The sequence below is a fragment of the Xylocopa sonorina genome, chromosome 1 (assembly GCF_050948175.1).
Source record: "Xylocopa sonorina isolate GNS202 chromosome 1, iyXylSono1_principal, whole genome shotgun sequence".
Lineage (NCBI taxonomy): Eukaryota > Metazoa > Arthropoda > Insecta > Hymenoptera > Apidae > Xylocopa > Xylocopa sonorina.
Window position 1 is genome coordinate 4020505 of NC_135193.1, and position 23148 is coordinate 4043652.

At 47.7% G+C, this 23148-nt stretch overlaps 1 protein-coding gene across 1 annotated transcript in view; it reads right to left on the minus strand.

The window, feature by feature from the left end:
- LOC143424403 (discoidin domain-containing receptor 2) overlaps positions 1-17490 on the minus strand; it is a 124418-nt gene extending 106928 nt beyond the window's left edge. The window contains exon 1 of the mRNA XM_076896435.1: positions 17365-17490. The gene's annotated coding sequence lies outside the window, so the exon portion shown is untranslated. The remainder of the gene's footprint in view (positions 1-17364) is intronic.
- Positions 17491-23148: the final 5658 nt, after the last annotated feature.

Here is a 23148-nt window from a genome sequence, read left to right on the forward strand (position 1 = left end):
TTAAGTTAGTTGGCGATACTTCTATTATTTTATGCTGTTTACGAAAGCAATTAACAAATACTATTTTAATTGCGCAATTTGTTCTGCAAACAAGAAAGTTATGTACCTGATACTGTAGCTAAACAACACCGTTTCGCACGATGTTGTTTCACGGCCTCATAATATGGCAATGAATAATAATTAGCTATAATTGTTCGAGAATTATTTATTGTCGGCTAGTCGTTATACTGTGTTATCTAAATGTAGATCGCTTCGAGGCAGTCATAATTACTTAGGTGTACACGCAATGCACCGTGTATCGAAGATTTAAATATGGTGAAAGTTTTTGTTCGACTCACCACCTAACCGAAAAAACGACGAGCGTTTGTTAAATATTCTCTGATCGCGAATGTATGTCGCGCCGGGCGACACGAGATATGAATTCTTTCTCTTGTCGATTTTACGTCATCGAGTATTTGATCCATTCACGACGGATATCGGTCGCCAGGCGTAGCCTGGAATAAATAAAAACGCGTAAACAAAGATATTTTTTCCTTTTTCCATTTCGTACGCGATTGGTATTATCCCTCTGGTAGTTGGTATTTCGTTTTGTTACGCAAACGTTTGTTTATTCTGCATCCATTTCACGTTCTATACGTTGCTCTAGCGGTGAATATATATATATATATCTTTTCCATTTCTCTTCTTTTATTTCGTATCCACATTTCCTATTTTTCGACAGGGGCCAGCACACGCGAAACTGGGGGTGTTATGGATGAAAACGCGGAAGCGGAACGCGATTAACCTTAACGATCCGCTATTCATTTATATCGGGTCGTCATTAATGCGAGAGCATTGATAACCGAGAGCGCTTGTTAAGTGGCTGAGGCAGATGCGCGTTCTTCAAACGATTATACCCAGACGACACGCGATTACATTATGGATCGTTCGGTGTACTCTATTAGCAGGCAATTAATAAAACCGATAACCGAACGCGGAAAGTCGGTTGGCGCCAATCGCTCGACGATAAATGGTGAATGTAGGAAGGACGTTTCAGAGAAATCGATAATTAGCTCGTTTCTTTCGCCGTGTACCATTTCTCGGCATTGGTAAACCGGGAGGGAGGAACGTTTGCCGTCTGCCAACATTCATGAAACGCCGCTCAGAATTCACTCCTGTACTCGTACATCGAATACCTACTTTATACATCTCGCTGGTTCGCACCCTATCTCCTTCGACGATCGTTTTTAAATAGTTTCGGACACGGTCGACGTACATGCACACTTGTATCGAAAGCGATACAGTATTCTCGCACTAGGTTCGAAGAGCAAACGAACAAGCATGAGATCAAGCAGCTCGGCACTTACTACACTTGGAGGGTTAAACGGGAAGTCGGTGTAAACAGGTCCATGGGAAAATATTCGGTTAAACGCGCGTTGCCTTTTACTCGGAAAATCAAGTAATAATATGATACCACGGACGGGTACCTATATTATCTTCCATTAGCGAAATCTCATCGTGCCAGGCCTTAATTATCATTAACGACAGCGAAATCGATAGCAACCCTTCTCTCTCTCCCTTTCGGTGTACACGAAACTCATCAGGTTTCGTCCGATAAGCTACACGAGACTGCGGAATAATTCGCAATAAGGCAGAATCCGTGAACCATACCTGGCCATTCATGAGAAGTTCGTACTTTTTTCAAAAGCCGGTGCCAGCGCACGCGCGATACTCGCATGTAAATTTCTACGCCGCGTCCTACCCCTGCGAAGATTCCTCTCTCGCTGAAACGAGGAAACGTGGTTGTACAGAAATTGCTTTGCCGTGTTTCGCCCGCGCTCTCGCGACGATCCCCCCACGTCTTTTTCCTCTCCATTTTCTTACTTCCTTCGGTCACCCACACACGCCGTTCGCCAACAGGCGCGGCGGTCTGCCACATGAATGGAATTCGGCATCGAAATGTAACACGCGCGGCCGTCTATTTCACTTTCGACGGGGTGGTTGCGCGCCCGAACTCCCCGATTTCACGGCAACGCCGACCGACCTGCGATTACTTTTCTTCCACTCGCACGAACTTTCTGTTACATCGATTCGATACGGCACGCCGTACGGGAGCGTAAAGAACGAAATGTTGGCAAATACCACTGCGACATATCGACGTATATGCGACCGGTGTTACGTCTCTCTGGAGCTCTCCCCCGTGACTTTTCATCGCAACGTTCTCCATTTATAAATGAATCGACGTATCCCGAGAAGAGATCGTATTTTACAATAGAAGACCGAAGGGAATTCCGTAAAACGATATCTACTGTACAGGTAAACCGTATCACATAGAACAAAAAAACTATAAATTAAAAAGGGTATCTTTAATACAAATTGAGTTTGAAATTTAATGTTCTTCCGTTTGCGCATGGTTTCCCATGATTTACCCCAAACGGTGCCTCCTACGGCTCGAAACTAAAAGGACCCCTTGAAGATCGTTTAACTTTGCAAACCCTCGGTGTCAAAGCGACCCTAACTCGAACTTATTTCAAACCTGATAATCAAAAGTGAGAGTGAAAGCGAGCCGGAAACGAAACACTCGTAACTCTTCCGGATAGATGGATTTACACGTTCGATTAAACATTTACCGGGCGGCGGTTCAGCGCGAGCGCACGCGAAAGCAACGAATTCGTCATCCGAAAGTTTTTCCACCCCTTTGCGCCCCTTTAAGGAGCAGCGTCGCGTGCCCGTGGCCGCGACGTCGCGACGTCTGAAAATTCTCTCGCTTAAACCCCTCCCCGGGCCTACCCCCGGCAACAGTCCCTTAGTTTCTGCCACTGTCGAGGAATATTAATTACGACCACTTCACAAAAGACACCGACCGGAAGTTTTTGCCGGCTATCAAATGCAGAACGGGTTAATTAAATCCTCGGCGTTGGCGGCACGCAAAGGAACCCGCACAATACCCCGGTTAGAACATATCCAGCCTCCGGTTTAATTAGGAGCGGGGGCGAATGTCGCGACTTGCCCCCAAAAATGTATGAAACAGGCGTCGCGGCCCCGGCGTCATCTATCGCGCGTTCGAATCATCCGCCGTCACGCGCGGACGCGTATTCATGCATCACGATTATCGGCGGCTGACGCACACATTCTTGGGGTTTCTTTGATCGCGGCGTTGCAGGAAGCGCAATAAAATCAAGTGGAATTACCGGCGCCGCTGCCTGTATGCACCTGACTTTCAGAGTTTATTTCTGGATGCGCCACGCGATTACACGGGGCAACGACGTTTCTCTTTTCTTTTCTCTTTTTCTGGTTTTTTTTTTTGTTTCATTTATACTCGTTCCCTCTTGCGGAAACGTGCACGGGAAAATTGCAGCGCGAGCTTTCCCAGCTCCGTAATTTCGCTCTCGTTGCTTAAGTTGCATTAATTTCGACGACTAAACCGAACGAACGTGGTTTCCCATTCGAGTCGCTTGCGGTTTCGAAACAACCCCCGATCGTACTCTTTGCTCGTGATCGGCGAGATCGCGAAGTCGTCGCCGGATAATCAAGTTAATTAGGCGATACTATCGATGGACGGTTAGCGAGGATTGATTTCCACCGACCTACAGACAGAACCCCATAAGCGTAATTGGATAGAGAATACCGGCGCACAGTTTATATTGATCGGAATGTTCACATCAACGATGTAATCATATTTGTCCAGGCATGCTTTGGAACCCATTCCATTGTGTTTGCTTAATAATTATGGATCGATTTTGGTATTGGATAATATTGACCCCTGTTACTGCCGCATATCACTTCATTGCGGTGCATAAATGGATAACGGGGAACCGTAATCTAGTGCAATCTAGTCGATAGGCCAAAAATCATGTCGTTAGGCTAACCACTCCCGGATCGCGTGCTCGTCATTGAATATCGCATCGAACTCGCGAACGAACGCGTTCATCTACGCGCGTTCGTAATTTTGATAAATCCTTTAATTTTTGTTCCCATTTCCTACGATACCTCGTACTTCGTTTATAGACTCGTTTATTATGAGAACAATGTAAACGGGAAATAACAACGGTACGTTGTTATCGGAAGCTGTTCCAGTTTATGTGCCAAAAATGATCGGCGAAATTTAACACGACCCGCTGCTGCAGCCCGTGTTTACTCGCGTAGCCATGGCAAGTTTTAATTAACGAGTCGAGCGGCGCGAGGGGCTGTTGCAGAAACCTCGATGCACCACCCCTGTGCCCGCCATAGCTGATCACTCCGGAGGTATGTAACTTGGCGTGCATACATGTACGCGACGACGGTGGCCTATAAACCCTTCAGGGATTACACGTGCAGATGCGCGTAAACCCGGAGCTAGATAGTCGCTGGACATCGAGCTTTAGTTATTTCGTTCATCAAAAACACGCGGATTAACGGGTGAAGATTTTCGCGTGCATCGCGCTGGAAATGGCTCGCGTCCATTTCGTATCGCTCTCGACTAATCTTCCGGTAGCTCCATCAAACGATTTTTATCGAGAACTATTTGCGAATTGCACGGAATCGTTAACGAGAGGAAAATATAAATAACCTAATCTCTGATAGGATCCGATGATGTTTCGTTCTCTCCAGGGATTTATCCATCCGCAGCACGCTTGTCACGTTTACTTGGACCGTTAGTTGTGCATTTTCTACCCTCAGGTTTGCGATGCGTCAATATTGACGGTCAAGCGTCAGCGAGTATGACGCCAATAGTACAGTTGGTCGCAGAGCTATCTTTGTTAATAAATTAGCAGTCGAAATTCGCGAAACTCGTCGAGAGACGTGTGGGTGGCGTATATACGAATGTGCAAAAATTTATCGAGCCTTTCACGAGCACCCTGTACACGGTGGCAATGGGGTTCGCTGGGCATGTCGAACGGCGAAAAGTGTTCGTCCGCTCGGCAGGGAAGGTGTTACACGTATCCCAGGGGCAGCGGTGCATGTCGGGCTAATTGATTCCCAACGACGACGCGCACGTGTCACGCGTCATCAGCCGCACCGTGCATATGCACACGATCTCCGCGCGTTTTATGCATACGAGGCTCGAATTCAGCCGTGTTTCGCTTCGCCAACTAATATTTAAATGAGGTTGGTTCCTTATTCTATTTACTACGGGGATCTAAGGTGTCCGCCAACCGGGGCGAATTTTTAAATGTCGGATAAACTGGCGAACCAGGCACCACGAAAAATAAAGCACGAAATGCAGTGTACGCGTTCGCATTTTGGTGGTACGTTAACTTTCGAAAAAAGTTTGTCCACCTGCTTCTATAGCATCCTGTGCTTGGAATATGAATAATAATCGACATTGTATCGCCAACCACTTTGGTATTAAAATACGTCTCGTATTACCAGACACGGATGAGAACGATAATTTACTAGAAACTCGTAGTCTCCCGTGTTATACATCGATCGACGTTTTCCCGGTGCTAACTGCTCTGGCACCGATGAATTAACTGATCCCGAGCGACAAGTGTTTGCCGTTCATGCGTGACTACGATCCACGTTACACGGGGAAGATATTAACGCGCCCAAGCTACAAGTCCGTTTCCTACCGTTATCTTCGATCGTCCCGTGTTATTAATGAACTCACAATGGGAACGGGTTGTGCGTACCCCCGACGGCTATACGACGTGTAATAAGGTATTATCGCCGTGCCTCCATTGTCATCGCTAGAAACCTGGCTGCCTCGACCTCTTCTCCCGAGATTCACGAGCAAGTTATACGTTTCTCGTCGCCTGGCTACCAGCGTAATTCATTTTTTCCCCGTTTCTCATTTTTCTGTTTCTCATTGGTGAACTTCGTTTCGAAACTTGTAATCCCTTAGATTCAATGTAGAACCGTCGAGGGTAGCGTTCGCGTATATACGCGTGTATATATTTCGTTCGACGTGCAAGCTGCATTTTATTAGAATAGTTTGCCCTAAGTTTTTTAATAGGGCCCTGCCTGCACGCGTACACGGAGCAGTCTTTTCTTTTGCAACGTTACGTAGCCGTAAGGTGGAGTAACTTTTCTTTTACAGTGAAACTCGAGTTCTAAGTAAAGGACGTCGTGTAGCAAAAACTGCCGGTGAAATTTTCGTCGTTAACGTGTATCGAGACAAGTGTACATAAGAGGGAGGTGGAGGGTAAAGTGATGTAATTTTTCCTCAGCCATTAGTGTAGCGTCATGTACGTCGAGGGAGGCGTGGTACAGAAAATCACTGGATATGGCCACGAGTGAGGGTTGCCGGAGACAACGCGATTCCCTGCCAATATCCTCCTGCCTCTGTCTCTTGCTTGGCGAAAGAGATTCCAATTGGATGTACAATAAACTTTCCGGTGGAGGAACCTTCGATGAACGCGCGTCTATCGGTGAACGAACCAAAACGACTATCACGATAAATAAACGCGGGGAACGGATAGAAAACTGTAATAAATATAAAGACAACGATCTATCCTTTGCGCGAGCAATAGAAAATACGACGTAAAATCCCTCTTTAAGCGGATCGTATTTTCCGCTTCCGCAATATTTCTTTCGTTCTCCGAGTGGAAACAAACCATCGGGAACAGCCAAGTCGATCACAGCACGCGCGTGTTCCCACCGGTGATGCCGGGAAATCTCGGTCTGAATCGTTCAACCGCGGCTACAGCGCACTACCGGAAACACGACGGTAACTTTCGACGGACGACCAGGCCCAGCACCCGGTTCCACCCCGCTATTTCGACTACTGCGCGATATTTTGCCCTTTCGTTAAGCGACGAAAGCCACGTGATTAATGGAGTTCGGTTACCGCAGGGTTTTCATCGCGGCGCCCCGACAGCCACGTCAGTCAGGAGTTTCGTGAACCGCGATACAAACGCGTGGAAACGGAAAGGTTTAACGGGTGAAAGGAGGGGAGCGCGGGCGGAATCGCGCGATCGTTTGCGCAAATCGTAAATACGCGCGGACAAACGCGTTTTTGTAACAGCGAGCACCGTCGCCAACCCCGTGGTGTAACTTAAAAAAAGGAACGGAAAGGAGAAACTACGACACGACCGGATGTAGACGGGGAGGGAAAAAAATCGTACGTGTGGGTGTGTCGCGCGTGCAGAAGCACCGCGCCGCTACGTGTCAATAGATACCGTTCTAATGAAGAGTATCTTTGCCCGCGCGACCCCTCGATCCCACAAAACACCGTCTTATAAACGCGGCGACGCGCGTTCGAAGGTTCCTGCGCGCACCCTCTCTGTGAGCCTAGCCACGACCGACACGCGGAGTAACCAACCCCGTCTACACGTTTCCCGTAAAAAGGAAGACGCGACTGCGGGGTAACGCGCTCGTGTGCGCGCGTACGCGATACAAAACACTTTTATACGAGACTGCATCGGCAGCTATATGATCCATGCGCGAGCGACCCAGGCCCCTCCGGCTCCTTTTCACGAGTGCACATAATGCGATCTCATTTTATTTTGCGCCTCCCCGTTATCGTCTGCGTTCGTATAACGCCGCCGGCTGGCATCCATGAGGGAACGGGGATGAGCGAGGGAGAGAGAGAAAGAGAGAGGAAAAAGAGGAGGAACCCCCCGTCCCTTTTTCAACGCTTCCTCGTCTTCGCGTAAACCAAAGTCAAGTGGATTTTTCGCCGGCATTCTTGCACTCCCATACACAACCACGAGCACGAGGTTGCTTGTGCCTCAATTTCACGGGAATCGTTGCCAGTCTGACTCTTTTTCCGTTGGATCGTCGAATGGTATCGTGAAATGAAACGAGGGAACACCAGGAATATGTAATCGCATTGGTATTAACGAACGGAGGGATATAGGGAATATTTGAGGGGAATGCCATGATTAGCGAAAGGTTGAGTTGATGAATCTTTTTTTTTCGAAGAGTACCCTCAATCATTTATTAAAAATCTGTTTGTGAGTGCTGAAATCTTCCTGCCTTAACTGTTCATAATTAGAACTTTGTTTGCTGGTCAGCTCGATACGAACGCAATGGTATCGGCGATAAAGTGCAAAGGTACAGTCAATATTCGTCCAAACGTGAGTCACTATCGATAGAGCAAAGCGCATAGATAACGAACGGCGGCTCGCGGTGGCTCGGATCGTTATCGATCGCCGCAACGATAATCGACAGGTTAACGATCGACGTGGCTGAGCGTATCGCGGAAAACAACGCGCCCCGTCGCTATTGATTGTTACGTTGGGGTCCTAGGCTGACATCGTTCGGAGCGGAGCCGGAACGCATTGGCCGGAAGAAGATGGATACAACATGCGAAAGCGTATGCTGCCCGACCCTCGACGTAACAAATTGTTTATTGCCACATGCTCCAGCTCTCACACCGTACGGAAATGGGGTTGGGTGGCCGCGACGCCTGCCCCGCAAACACCCGATGCCAATCTTCGCCCATTGCTGTACCGGAGTCCTGCCTTGCTCTGGGGTTGCCGCAGTACAAACGTGGAAACGTTCGCGCGCGTCTGCACGGTTCACAAGGTGGGATACGAATACCATAGGGAGGGTTAGGCAAGTTGGTAACCGCGGTCCATTACAAAAAGTCGGGAAAGGATCGTTGTTTTCTTTTTTATCTCTTCTACCCCCGCCTTTATTATAGACGGATCACGCGCGAACCCGGGAGGGCTTATAATACCTGCGTGTATGCGCGCACATACATACATGCATGTATTTCTTTTCTCCTTTTGTTCGCCAGCACCGCGACCGAGGGTGGTTGAACGCGAGGAGACCGACCGGACCAAGAATACTCCGCGATATTCTCCTTGTGCATCCAGATATCCGTGTACAGAGGGAGAGAGAGAGAGAGAGAGAGACAGAGAGAGAAATAGAGAGTTTCGTACGGGAGTACGCCATTATGAGAGGCAGCAAGGACGCCGGTCTACCCGAGGCATTTGAAAGATTTCAATTCCAGGATGGGTCTCGCGGGTAGACAGAGTAATCGTCGGGGATCAGGTATTCAATATCGGGGAAGACTGAAATAATCGTCGACGGGGCGAAGGTTCGACACACCGACTTTAATTCAATCAACCGGTCGAGTTTCTATCACGATTGATCAATATTTGGCCCCGGCGATAGTTTCCCGGTGACGGTCTCTCGGCGTACAAGTTCTCGCAGCAACGCGGTGCCGCAGGGAGGACGTGTCTGTGAAGACATTTCGCGTCGTCGATCTCGAGAGATTTCTGCATGAGGATAGCCACTCGATAGCCAATCGATACAGAGGGAAGAAGGACAAGGGAGAGGGCAGGACAGGGTCAGGGCACCGGTGCGGACAGTTAAGCCAGCAGCTTTGCTCGAGGACCCTCGATAAGGAACTTGGAACAAACGAGCGTGCACTGGCGAGCAGAGGGCCGCGTCCTCGAAGGCTAGACGCTTCGCCAAGGCGAAATAGGCGGACAAAGAGGCGGCGAACGAAGGGGAGCTGGTTCGAGGAACAGGACGCAGGTGAAGGCGAGGCCGACAACGGCAACAACTGCAACGAAGGCGGGCTCCTCGATTCACCGGACAGTTGTTATCTTATTACTGATATCGCATCGCCGCCGTTTGCGCCTCGCCCCGGTTTTCGTCCCCTGTCCTGAACAAATGTTTGCACCGCACTGTCGCGGACAGATAGTGGCGCAAACCGGTAGACCGGCTCCAGCGGAGGACTCGCTTCCTGTTTCGCCTCGAGCACGGCCCGTCGCAGGCGTACGTACCTGAACGCACACCGACTCGCGGGGCGTACGAGTAAACGTAGACAAACGGGGCCACGATGAGCCTTCGATACCTTGCGTTATGTGGGTTAGAACGAGTTATTGCCTTTCGAAAGTTTCCAGCTAGTCGGCTCTTTCCGAAAGGACTTCCGGAACCGCGCACGCGCTCAACCTCCACCCTCATGATGCATTATCTCCAGGGGATGCATCGTATATACGCGGCCAGACACAGCTGGTTCCTGGTCTTACCCGGATCGAACTTGTCGCGCATACGGTCCCAGTTTGCCCCGATCGTTCGTTTCGTCGATACCGTTTAAGGGGAGAAAAAAACTGTAATATATAGCGGGAGCTTACTAGAAAACATTGGATAAAATGCACTCGATTGCTAACAATGGTGGGTCCACGGTTAACCAAGCAGGGGAATATAATATGATATCGCGAACGGTACCTTAACCCATTCGCGCAGAATAACGAGCCAGACTCGTGCACAAGTTGCTCGATTATGCAAATCCTGTCGATAATAACTACGAAATAAGCAATGCACGAGTGAGTTGACAAGCGAGACGGAAATGTTAAGTGGAAGATAGCGAAATTCTACAATTCTAAATCCGATTTCCGCAGCCGTTATTTCCATTTCTAATAGACTGGTCTTTTAAACGACCAATTTTATCGCATGATAGGGGGGGGGGGTGGGGGTGGAGGGTTGCACGAAATTGCAGCCACTGCAAAAAAACAACCACCTCGTCAGGCATCGCGGTACAAAAGGAGGCCTCGGTGAACGCATATTTCAGCGATACATTTTTTTAAATATTCCACGGCGAGCTCTTTCAGGCGGTTCCCGTGCGTAACGTAACACCGATAGGTGTGCAGGGTAAACGAACGCTTTCATAATGGGTTAATGCAGGCGCATACATAACGCGGGCCGCGCATCGTTCTTGTTACTTTGACGCGTATATCCACTTTTGCGCGTGGCAAGATAACGCGTAGGCAGTTGACGTTTTACGGGGAAAATGCTCGCGTACATTTTTTTTAGACCCGCGATACATGGTCCACGGCGCGGAAACGTAGTTAGCATCGATAAATATAACACCCTCCGGTAAGCAGCGTGCCACGAGCGAGAACGGTATCGGGTGAAAAAATCATATCTCGCCTAGAGTAGTCGTAAGAGAATGATGTATCGGTGTTTAGGAAACATTTCAGGCGTGAAAGATACGGCACGCGTGTTAAACCAGGCGTCCGCGCGCGAAGATTATCTACCGGTGCCAAGAATACGCCAATTTAATAGCTCCAAAAAGTATACCGTTCCTCACTTTGTTCGCGCAATGATCGATGGTGCCGGTTGGTTTAGCATGCATTCTGTATGCAACGAAACTGGCGCGCTCCAGTCGAGTGGCATCGATAATATTTTCGCGTGGAAACCTGGCTTTACCTGGTAGAAAAGAAATTTCACGGTAGAGCATCTCGAGGCCGCCGCGTGTTTCATGCCCGAGTTGCAGGATCGATTTGCGGTTTGAAAGCGGCGAGTAGACCCGTACGCGCGTGCTGGGGATACCAGTTTTATGTAACGTTGTACACCATTGCGAGTCTTAGACGGGCCGCAGGTTCTATTGATGGAACTGGATCGCGGTACAAGCCTGACGCGCTTTTCTCGTGCTGTACGACAACTCGAAATAGCGGCGCGCAGTGACGCGACGCGATGGGGAAGCGGTCGCGGAACTATTTGGAAAGCCGCCGAGATGCGAACTGCTCGACGAAGACGAGCGCGTATACGGAACAACTGTCACCCCGCGTCCAATGATAGGCGATCTTGTAACCGGACAGGTGCTGGGTTCGCAGCTTCCTAAATTAAGCAACCTCGATCTTTAGTCGACGAAGAATCGTTCGCAGCGTATTTAGCTGTTCCCCATTTCCGAAATCCACGCGTGGGACTCTTGACGCGATGGAGCGTAGAGCCTCGTCGTTGCCACGGTTACTCGTCCGATTAAACGATTTTTATTATTCCTCGTAATCCCCGAAAGAGACCCGGATACCGTGCGGTACAGGTGATAATATTTTCTCCCCGCGGTGAGTCGGAGTAAAGCACCGAGCACTCAACTAAACAAGCGCAAGCCTTTAATTATTTGGAGCAATCTACTCCGGGTAATGGACTCTTGCGGTGCACGTATGAAACGGCACCGTTTCGCTCTCTCCGCGCGAGAACGAAACAAAGAAGTTTGACATATTAATGGTAGCGACGATTAAAGCAACAATTACTCGACTGTAATAACCGAGCCGTGCCGCGAGATCCTCCCGCTCTGATACCGGCTGGCCCTCGTTTATCGCGAAATCCCTATAAAAATGTTTACGACAAAGCCGGGACCACGGGCGGCTGAAATCGACGTGTTAATCGCACGCGATGCTGCGACAGTACGCCGCGCGCGAAATGTGACCGTAATCTCACGCGCGTGATCACTCGGCGAACGGGACGATTATTCACTATGTGCCCTGAGCCGTTTCAACGTGACGATGTCGTTGCACGCAATTACTTCGGCTCTCTCGCCGGGGTGCTCGATAAATATTTTGTTCGAGCGAAATTAAGGTTTCGGTATGCCGTTACGCTGCACGTTACGGCGCCTGGTTAAAGTGTCGCGGTAAATTGCGCCCTACTATGCCTCCGAGATGACCCAGTGTCACCGTTCGTTACGTGGGACGAGCTTATAATTGCTCCGACACGGGGTAAGACGCGAGCTGTCCTCTCGTGATGGAGTAGACCCTAATAAACGTCTCGACGAGCGTACCAGGATCTTTGGAAAATTGCGTGGCATATAACAGTCGAGCGAAAACGTCGGCTAGCGCGAAATTATTTTACGCGAGCATTTCCCTTCGACAAGAATCGAGCCTGAACGTCGGGAGAATGTTCGTCTTACGCGATAAAGATTTCGCTCGAGATTTTCGACTCGATTTTGCGGGAGGAATCACATCCTTTTCCGGCTCCACCGCGATATTGGAAGCTCTTTGTATGCCCTGGATGGAACGTTGCGTGAAAAGCGTGGATTCATCGTCGAAGGCCCGAGATTGTTCGATCGGAACGGTGATGACAGTCGACGAGAAACGTTCCGGGGGAGAAGGCTCGCGCCAACGCCAGGCCAGCGGAGGGTTGGTCCCGCGGATCGACAGAGGAATTTCGGCGCTGCTCGTTGTTTGCCGTCGCGTGTTTGTTGTTTCCACTGGCGCAACGGCCTCGGATAATTCCGAAATAATTACGCTTTTAATTAGGTAACGCTGAAAACGGATTGCTAATTTTCATTTAATTTCTGCCTTGTAACGCGTTCTATCCGATCCCGCGCCCCGTAACCGTGCGTTCGAGAATTTATCATCGCGAACGCACGCAATTGAACTTTCGCGAATATTTCACGAGATATGCGAACAATTTTCCCCCCGACTCATCCTTAATGAAAGCTTATTAACTATTATCGCCACCATAAATCCAGCTGCGTAGTTCCTCGAATGTATTGAGTCATGGAGGGTTCGCGCATCGCTTCGTCAAACGGAAGGCGGGGGAGTGAAAAAGGAAGGGGCGGGAAAGGCGGACAGTCGGAGAGGGCTCGCAAAAAAACCTCGTATCTGCGAGCGCGCGCGTTTCTCTACGTTCTAAATCATTGTTCTACTAGGAAACATCGATCCCAATTGTTCTCTGTGGACGCCGGTTATGAATTCGAGGTAGGGAACTCGAAAAATCCGAGCGCCCCTGACGGAACGCAATAAGAGATAAAAGTCAATATTCGGAATTCGTAACAATTCTATAGGAACGGGAGCGTTACGCGGTTTTGTATCCCCCGGGCGGCCGTTCCGTTCCGATCCGTTCCTCGTTCTGCATCGATAAAATCCGTTAATTAATTCACAAACGCACAAAGTGAATACCAAATCGTCGCTCGCGAATTCCTATCCTGCTTGCGGTTTCATCGTTCCGCGCGTTACAATATAAACCTACCCCCCCGTCGAATGAAAATACAGTCGCGGCCGTGCCAGGGGAAAGAAACGCGGCCGCGGCGGAGCGATGCGCGGGGAGAGGGATGAAGAGGAGCGAGAAGAGAAGCGTTGCTCCGAAAATACGCACTTCGGGAATGCATCAAAGGCACCGGGCCGGACGGTGCATATTCACTCGGCTACGTTAATTTGATTGTTCTGTTTATTTCTCGTAAATGAAATTAAAATAGCCGGACTTCCCATGACGGGGCCCCCCGTGGCGGAGGGGGGAGGGGACGCGGAGTTTCGGCGACAGTGAATACACCGGGAAAGAGAGAAAAGGCGGGGGCGAACGGGGAAGGTAAAAAGGGAAAAAGAGGGAAGGGTGAACGCGCGGGGGCGGTGGAAGCTTATTGCGACTCCACCTTTTTAATTAAAGTTTGAAACTGAACTAGCGCATGCAAGAGGGTTCCGTGGCCCCGAGCGTGGAGGAGTGCGCCGCATAAAATAGTCAAGTGTAGCTTTCTTCCCGGCCGAGCACTGTCATCCTGCTTGTTTGACATTCTTGCCATTATGAAATGAACGACGACGCCGTGGTGCCCGAGATACCCTTCATTTACAAATGAAATACCGGCGAGTTTAATTATTTTACAACGACCGCGGAGGCGTCCCATTGGCTCGGAGAGAATGTTTCGCCTATTCCGGGGATTTCAAAGGGTCGCGTATTAAATTCAATACCTTGGCCCACGTAAAAAGAAAGTCGTTTATCATTTTATAAACGAATCGGACCGGATTATCAACCCCCCACCCCCTTCTTCCATCGGTACGTTCCTTTAATCAGGGAGAAGTTATGCACGAAAATTACTAGCAGCTAAATGAGCGCACGGTGGTGCATGAATAAGTGCAATTCGCGCAAGTGTCCCGCGTACCTAATTCACCTTCATAAGCTTTATAGCGGCATTGTGTCCGGGCCTGGAGCTACCATTAATTTCGCTAATGGTTAATCAATAAACAAGCAAGTCGTGAGTAGTATTCCACTGGCGGGTTGTATACCCGTGTTACTACGGTTTTGGCTGATCCAGCCGGGAGAACGATAGAGGGGAAGAGACGCAAGAAAGATGGCAAATAAACCGTTCCCCTGTGTCCGTGGCGTGGCGGCCATAAGAGAATGGGCACCTGTTCGAATCGGTGTTGTGCGCACAGAAGGGTTTCAATGCCAGGAAAATGAGAGACGGTCGGGAAAAAAGGAAAAGAGGAAGGCGAAGACGCGCAAACGAACAGGAAGAGAAATTATCAGGGAGGAGGCGCTATTTGTTATCAGTCTGAAGTAATATAATGGCTCATATGGTCGTTGATCGATGTTCCTACATTTATAAACCGTATTCAGGGTGATCTATAACCGGACGAGCATAATTTAAGTTCGCTCGTTCTTTGTTGCTTGAAACGAAGCTGCGGAAACGAAAAAAAAAAAAAAAATTACGCCGCTCGATGCGCGCGTACCGTTTTCTCAAATAGCCAGCGAGAAGCGAACAGAATCGCAGGGTGAAAGGTTCTTTTAAAAATCCACACGGGAAGGAAAAGAAAATGCTTCGACAGAATTAACATTGCATTTAACCCGCGTATAGTTTCGAACGTTTCCCTGTATAAAGTCCAGTTGAATAATATGTACAGAAGTAAAAAAAAAGAAAAAAAAAATATGTGGCATAGAAACCTTTCCATTCCAGACTCAGTGTTTGAAAAAAAAATGGAGTTTGAAAATTGGAGCGCACTAGACACACTGGCACACGAATGTAATACGACCGGTTACGCGTAGTTGCGTGTAACTCAAGTTTTAATTGATTTTCGCCGCACCGATGATTTTCAGCCGTTTTGTACGTACGTTTACACGAATCGGTAAAAAAACACACGCGTATGAATCGAGAGTCCATCATTCAGCTCGCGATGCACGCATCAAAGTGACGCAATTTCCGGCGTAATACGTACGTAAATACCCGCGATTGCGCGCGACTAATTATTTATGCAGTGATCGCTTTGTTATCGGGTGGAAAACATTCGTAACCGGTGGGGATTGCGCGAAACGGACGTTCTACGAAACGCGAGCATTATCTCGTGCCGATTGAGCGTCAGCGACCGCCAGAAGAATTACAGTTATGATTAGAAACCCGCGAGTGAATGAATCGCGATCACAAGTGCTGCCAGCTAAGGAGTCGTTGACATGAAGCAGTTTATGAGCAGAATGACGTGCATGGTCGCATGTGTTACGCGAAGAGAATCGCTTATCGCGCGGAAGCAACCAGTGGTGCAGTTTCCACGTGGCCTTATGACAGTTACGTCTCGAAACGATTAATATCAGCCAGACGTGTACAAGAACGGGATCGTCTTCAATGTGTACATAGGACTTTTGAGTGCGCCGCGTCAACGTTTTCTTGCTCTTTGTTTGCGATACGAGACAGGCGTGCGAAATAGTTGGTAAAGGGTAAAAGATAAGAGGAAACGAGAACGGTGCTTTGCCCATGATCCTTCGTCTCTTGTATCGCGCACAAGGAATTTCGAGAAAGGCTACGAGCTTTCGAACATACTTCTTTTATGCTCCTGCGTATTAATAAAACAATTAGTACGTTGACTTTTCCTGTATTTTTATGACCGTTCTTGTTAATCGTAATTAACTGCGGGCGTATTGTTCGATGATTCAGTGTTGTAACAAATTTTCGAAGAAATAATTTTAACATTTTACGACTTCAGTTTCTGGTTCAAATAATTTGAATACCTTGCATTTATGTACCATCGAATAAAGGAAAAAATTATTTCGACGTAAAATATCCCCGAAGAGAATGGCCGAATTGGATAGTACTTTCTCGTACTAATTAAACGAACCTCGCCTATTGAAATAATTACGCTTCCTCCATAATTTTAGGTTAGTTAAAAGTTGCTGCACGGAGCTCGTACAATTTTTTACTATCACGCTCGTAAAACGAACGCCTTTTAATACAAAGAATAACATAAAAAATTTTTTATAAGCAAATTTTATCGAATATTTCCATATATTTTCTACCATTCGTCTGTTATAACATTTTTATAATTAACTAGTTCGTGCATAAAAAAATATTAATTACTTAATATGCGATTAATATGAAAGAATACGATGCATGAAATATACATGTATACGTTGCCCTACGGTCGCACGAATAACTTGTATCGAGTTCGTCGATGCTACCATCTTCAACTCGTCATCTTCGTCTGTTTTGTTTGCTCGCCAACATATAAAGCGACTTAAGGTTATTCTGAGAAATTCAGCAGAAATTTTGCGAACACAGTCGATGGCCCCTTAGGCGTGTTATCAAATTTTCAGAAGGTTCTAGACAAAAGTCAACGTTGATACTCGAGTCGTATAAGATACAGAGAAATGTCAAGCGTCAGTATACGTCGCGCCGCGCATACGTCTACACGTATCTACACAGTGTGTCACGGCATAGGAATACGTAGTGGAATTATAATATACGAGGAACGGCACGCATGTATCGCGCGCCATTCAAACGGAAGTTCAACTGTATCGGCGTAAGAATATTGGCAGGGGGTTAAGGAAGCACGTCGCCTCTCGTGCCCGATCAAGAATTCTGAACCACGCGTCAGAACCGAACGTCTGTCGAGCTGTCAGTAACGATCGGCGCTATGCTTCCTTCGTGGGACGTGTTCCACGCGTACGCTCTTGAAACAGTGCCGGCGAACGGCGGAGGAAAGCGTGGAAAGTGATAGAGGAACAGGAAGGAAGAGAAACACTCACGTACAGTGACAGCAAAAGTGACCGATGTGCCTAGCGTTCTCGTGCCGCAGGGTGCGCAGTATCGTTGCTTTCCGCTTCCTTATTCTTCGTTGCACTGTCTCCTCCGTTTGCGTCGCAAGGATACGAAGAATCACGCGCGCAATCTGTAACTTGGCGACATGACACCGCACAGAAAACACTCTCGGACGAGTCGTGAACGAGTTTCTTCACGTGAAACGAGATTACGTTTTAACCAAGTGCGAGTAAGGGTGCGAAGCGTGCTGATACGGTTTTCGCGCGTTACGATGGACGAACGTGGGTACGGCCAATCGACGAAGGCAATGCGTACCCCTCGCGACCCCGTAACGAACTGAGGATCGCGCTGGCGGCGCAGCGCCACCGTGACCCGTGGCGACACCGTTAACTAAACTCGCACTCGTATATACGCGCCTGCCGTGGTCCCGGCACACGCGACCGGGAAAGGACGATCTTCAAACTTCGCCAAACTTGTTCGTCTTTCGCATTTTCACTTCACGTGACGTGACTCGTCCGATCGTAAACCAGATGGACGAATTATCCGATCTGCCTGATGACGCTCCTGCATCCTCGCTCCAGCCCTCTCGACGGACCTAAAGTAATCGAACGAGGAGAGTCCTGGTACCATCCTCCGCCATTTTTGTAAGTACTTTTGCAACTTTTCGATTACTTTTAATTACTGCTACGTCGTGTGTACAAACGAGCTGATTCTTGTAAAATAACTCTTCTGATCGCGAGAGATATTAACGCGAACATTACATTTGATTAGTGTGAAATTGCATTTTATTCATGTAAAAATGCATAAGAAGTTTTATACCTGCGAGACGAAAGTTAAACATTTGAGTACTTGTTACGATATATGAAATATTTGTAAAGAAGATTACGCGTTACAAAAGATCATAAAAATAAAGGTAGATTTTATACTGTTAATAATCTTTTTAGAAAAAGATAGTTTTCATCCTACACGTGGCCTCGAATCCACGATTTTTTACACGTACACGTTTCCCACATGCCTTGAAACTTTGAAAATGATCGTATTGGTTGTTTTACGAGGATCACCACGTACACCTATCAATTCTTCGTCCGCAGCTTCCACTGCTTTCCCCTATAAAAATTTCTACAATGAACGGATTTCAAAATTCTACTGCCACGCCACCAACGTCTCTTGGCCATTTCTCTTGTTTCCCTTTTGTATCTTTTGCAGCATCGGGCAATATATTTCTGTGAAATAAAATTTCACCACTGGCCATAGCTTTTTATTCTGCGTACATCTATGTACATACATACATACATACATACATACATACATACATACATATATATACACGAGTATATATTCAAACATATATAAATCTTTTTTGTTTTCGTTTGGTCGCTCCGAATGAATTTGAGTTAGAGCATCGGTGTGCTAATACTCGATTTTCATGTAACATCGTACATGAGAGACTACTACCTCGCACGTACGTCTCCTTCTTGCGCGCGTTTTATGATTCACGGTAGACCCCGAGGTCTGATTCGGTTCGTCTGGCGGGACGAATGTCAAACGTCGACGCGAACATTCAGCGGCTCTGTAGAGGAACGAACGAACGAACGAACGAACCGTATAAGAGGATTCCTTTCAAAAATGTATCCTTGGGGCAACTCGCGTAACGGATGTTTTGACATATTAAAATGAAGGAATACCAGATATCAGTAACATTTATGTTTTCCGCGGGAGCTCGGTACATGATTCATACATCCTCGATAGACAGACCCGTTATAATACATACATGACGCGTATATCCAGGCGTATCGGTAAATTGTTTTTCCTTGGAAAAATACTCAGAAACTCTGAAGCTAAATCCGAATTCGAGCGTCCGCGCATCTCGAACGTACGTGCTCGCGATTATGCGTCCGTTTCCGAAATGCCGGGCAATACGGTCGCGAACAATATTCTACGTCCATGAATCAAGCATACCCATTCGAGATATTGCACCCTATTGCCTCGTGTATGATAATGCGTGCCGATAGTACGAAATCACTTGTGAGAATCAATCAGGAGGGGCGTCGCGTCGCGAACCACTAAACGGAGCATAAGACGTACTTGTATCTATGTAGAGCCAGCAAACAATCTTGTGTGCGACACGTGTACGGGGTGGCTGCAACATACACAAAGGATCGTCGAAATACTCGAGCGGTACGCTGACTTCACCATGTTTAAACCACTAATCCCATTTAACTCGACGAGCTGTCGTCTTTAACAGTTTCTCTAACTCGTTCCAAGAAACGATTCCTCATTGCCCTGTCTACTTGCATGAAATCAGCAGCTTATGCCTCGTACGTGTCACGAGATCGTCCGTTGACGATCGTAAATTAATTATTTCGCTGTCCGATTTAAACACCGCGCACCGAACGCCGTTTCTTACGCAACGATTGCTCTCGATATGATACGCTCGCGTTGGCTCGGTGGTATACGAGCCAGGAAACTTGTAAGTGTTAACAATGTTACGGGTAAGTCGTAGCGAAACGAGTTTCGTTCTTTGCGCGCGATGCAATTGGAACGAAACGTAGAATAAGATTTCCACGGAGTAATTTCTTCCTGATAAGTAGCCGGCGAGTTCAGCTTATCCGGCTGTTAGAAAAAGAAAAACCGGAATTGTTTCTACGAAGTACGCCGTCATTACACTCCTCCCCTCCTACCGGGGGCTTAGATTTAGTGGCGCGCGGAAATAAACGCTGTCGGTGTAGCGAACAACAAGAATCATTTTTTACGGCTGTGGCAGACTTATTCGAGCGGCGAAAGGAGCCGGGAGCTTTTATATTTCTGCTCAAATTGTACGCTATTAATTAGAAATACGATAACAAGTGTAACCGGGGTTAACGCGCGGGGTGGATTTATTCAACGTTGGAAATCAAATTATTTCGCAAATTATTAATGCGCTACAGATAACAATTTTCGGATGAAATTTCGTGAACGCGATATAATTTGTTGCAGTCTTCGGCGGAACGGGAATTAACGTTATTTATTTATCATTTTTCACTAAAGTGATTTTTAATCACGCACACTGTCAAGCAACGCGAAACGACGCGCATTAAAATACACTATCGCAGAGCCATTATTCAACGAGTTTATGACGATACACGATCAACCGAAGATATGCATCAAAGTATTATTACGGTACATGAATATATCGTTCCCGAGATATTCAGATAGCGCGGAAAATTATGCAGACCAGGCGTACAAAAATGTTTGTACGTCGTCGGTTGTCGTTGCGTAAAACAATCTGGAAGGTGTACGACGTTCTGCGTCTTCCGGAAGCTCCTCTCGCCCCGATAAGCTGCACGATAAAATTGAATTCCGTTGCAGAAATTTGTATCCTCGAGAAACGGATGCCTATCAATCACGTCGTTACATTGTTCCATCGCGTCTCGGCAAAAACTTATCGCGGCTGAAAATCGTAGAGTTCCAAAGGTGGGCTCGGTGGTACACGTTCGATATTTTGTTATGCCATTAATAACCACTGTCTCGCTTCTCGGTAACAGGCTTTCTCAATTAATCTATGTTACGAGTGTGCCGAATGGCGAGGGGAATGTAAAAGCACGAAAATTAATATTAACGCGTCGGACGGAGAAAGCGACGTATCTGCAGACTGAAAATCGATATTTTCCCTAGCCGATGTCAATGGCTAATGAAAACGTCGAATAATCCGATACCGATTCCAGATATCCCACGTACAGTCGTGTTCCCAATATTTTTGTGTCAAATACTTATATACCGGTAGCTGATTCCGCTGACCGTACACGTTAGGCTACCAAATTGCCTTCCCTCAGCCAATTCATCTTAGACACGATCGAATTTAATCGCGCTTATCGCTGCTATTACGTGCCATCCTCTCTTCTCGCGAAAGATGAGGACACGGGTTTGCTAATTTTTATCAAAGGTACGCGAAATGTTTGGAACGTTTCACAACGGAACGGCTTTTAAATAGTTAATATCGCCAATTGGAGGACAGTCGGGAATTACGTACATTTCCATATTATCGTGTTCACAGTGGCGAAACGTTTACTGAATGGTAGTCCGTATTGGCATAAATTAATAGAATAACGTGTGCGGCGAAACGAACCGTCGTACAAAGAGGGAATACGATAGAACGATAACTCGGTACATGTCCATTCTCATTGTGCGAGCGGTCATTTAGTATTTGGAAATTTTTAACAATCTACTCCCTCACCGAAGGGAAATCTTTGTACGCCCGGGGCTGCGAATTTTCACGGCGATTCAAATTTTTCCCTCGATCTTTGCATACAATTAGCGGGACGCCATTGCCGTCTGATGACCGTTTTCGATTATCAATTCCCTCTGAGAGTCCTCTAATAACAAAATCCATCGAACGCGGTCCTATCCGGAGCTTTGCGATTCAAGCGTCATAAGCGACGTTCTCTTTCCAATCCCGGAGCCAATATTCAGGTAGGATCGATGCGTGTTACCGGCACAGTCGAAAGTAGCATGAATTAATCGCAACCAATCCCGGTCTATTCCCCGTGCCCGCAGAGATTCTGTCGTAACTAATGATTACTCGTGGAAACGCTATTACTCTGCTTCGTCGTATCTAGAATCCACTCGTTGTTATCGCGGGCACGGTTTCAGCTTCTCCTTCGGCTGGCAGGGGAGACGAGGCCCGGGCGAGGTACGTCCAATTCCAGCCGATTTGCAGTGGCCGCTTCCGCATAAGTAATAACGTCGCGATATAAACGCAAAATACCTCGCGGAGGGCGGCTACAGGGAGAGTGAGCCGCGGCGAGGGTTGACCTGGCAGCCGGATCGATCCACTCTACGTAGAACCTAGCCTCCTCTTTCACGTTTGTACCCCTGCGCCGCGCCTGCTTGCGCTGATGCCAGCCACAAGGTATCCACGCTTTTACTTCGCCGACGTTTCGTCTATCCACCCTGAAATCCTGCGCCCAGGATATTTAGGCCACATATTTCCATTACGTCGATCGTCCGTCCCGGTACGGCATAATGGGGGTGGGGGTGGGAGCGACGGAGGTCCCTCTGAGCTGCCTGTAAATTTCGATCGGTACCGCGGGCCTGCCGGTGAATCGTAGACTCTATTACGTACCTACGTACGTGTATAGCCCAAGTTCCGCGGTGAAATTTTCAAATCGATTCAGGAAGTTACCCGCGACGGAAGAGGGCAGAACAAAAGTTTTCTCGGTCGTATGAAATTTTCAAGATTCAAAAGAATCGACGTACCCGCGCCACAGGCGTCCCGGCAAATCCTGTACGTTGTAAACGGGGTACGTGTTCGATCAGGTTCGTTCGCGGTGACGATCGAATCTTTTTATTCGTTGTTCTCCCCCCCTGTCGTACACGATTGGCACCGATGCCATACAAGGTGATTCGTCATTGTTAGTCGATAGGCAATGGTCTATACATCCTGTCCATCCGCAGGGACTGTTCCAAATATTCTGGCCAAACATTCCAATTAGCTGGTCCGCTCCGCCACCGAACCGCAGGAAAGGATCGAATTCCTTATGCGGCGGATCCGTCGACTACAAGCTCGAAGGAATCGCGATACCATGAGACCGGGGATTCGGAGATACGTCGACGGGGAATCATTTAATGAATTCCCCACGGTTCGACGGGGCAGAGGAGGAGGAGGAGGAGGCAGGAACGAAAAAAGTGTTGAACGCTCGTTCGGGACATTTGTGAATTGCGCGCAGCACGATGACGGAAATTGAAAAGTTGAAGGCACCGATCAAAGAGGCATGGTTGTAGAATGAAAGTTA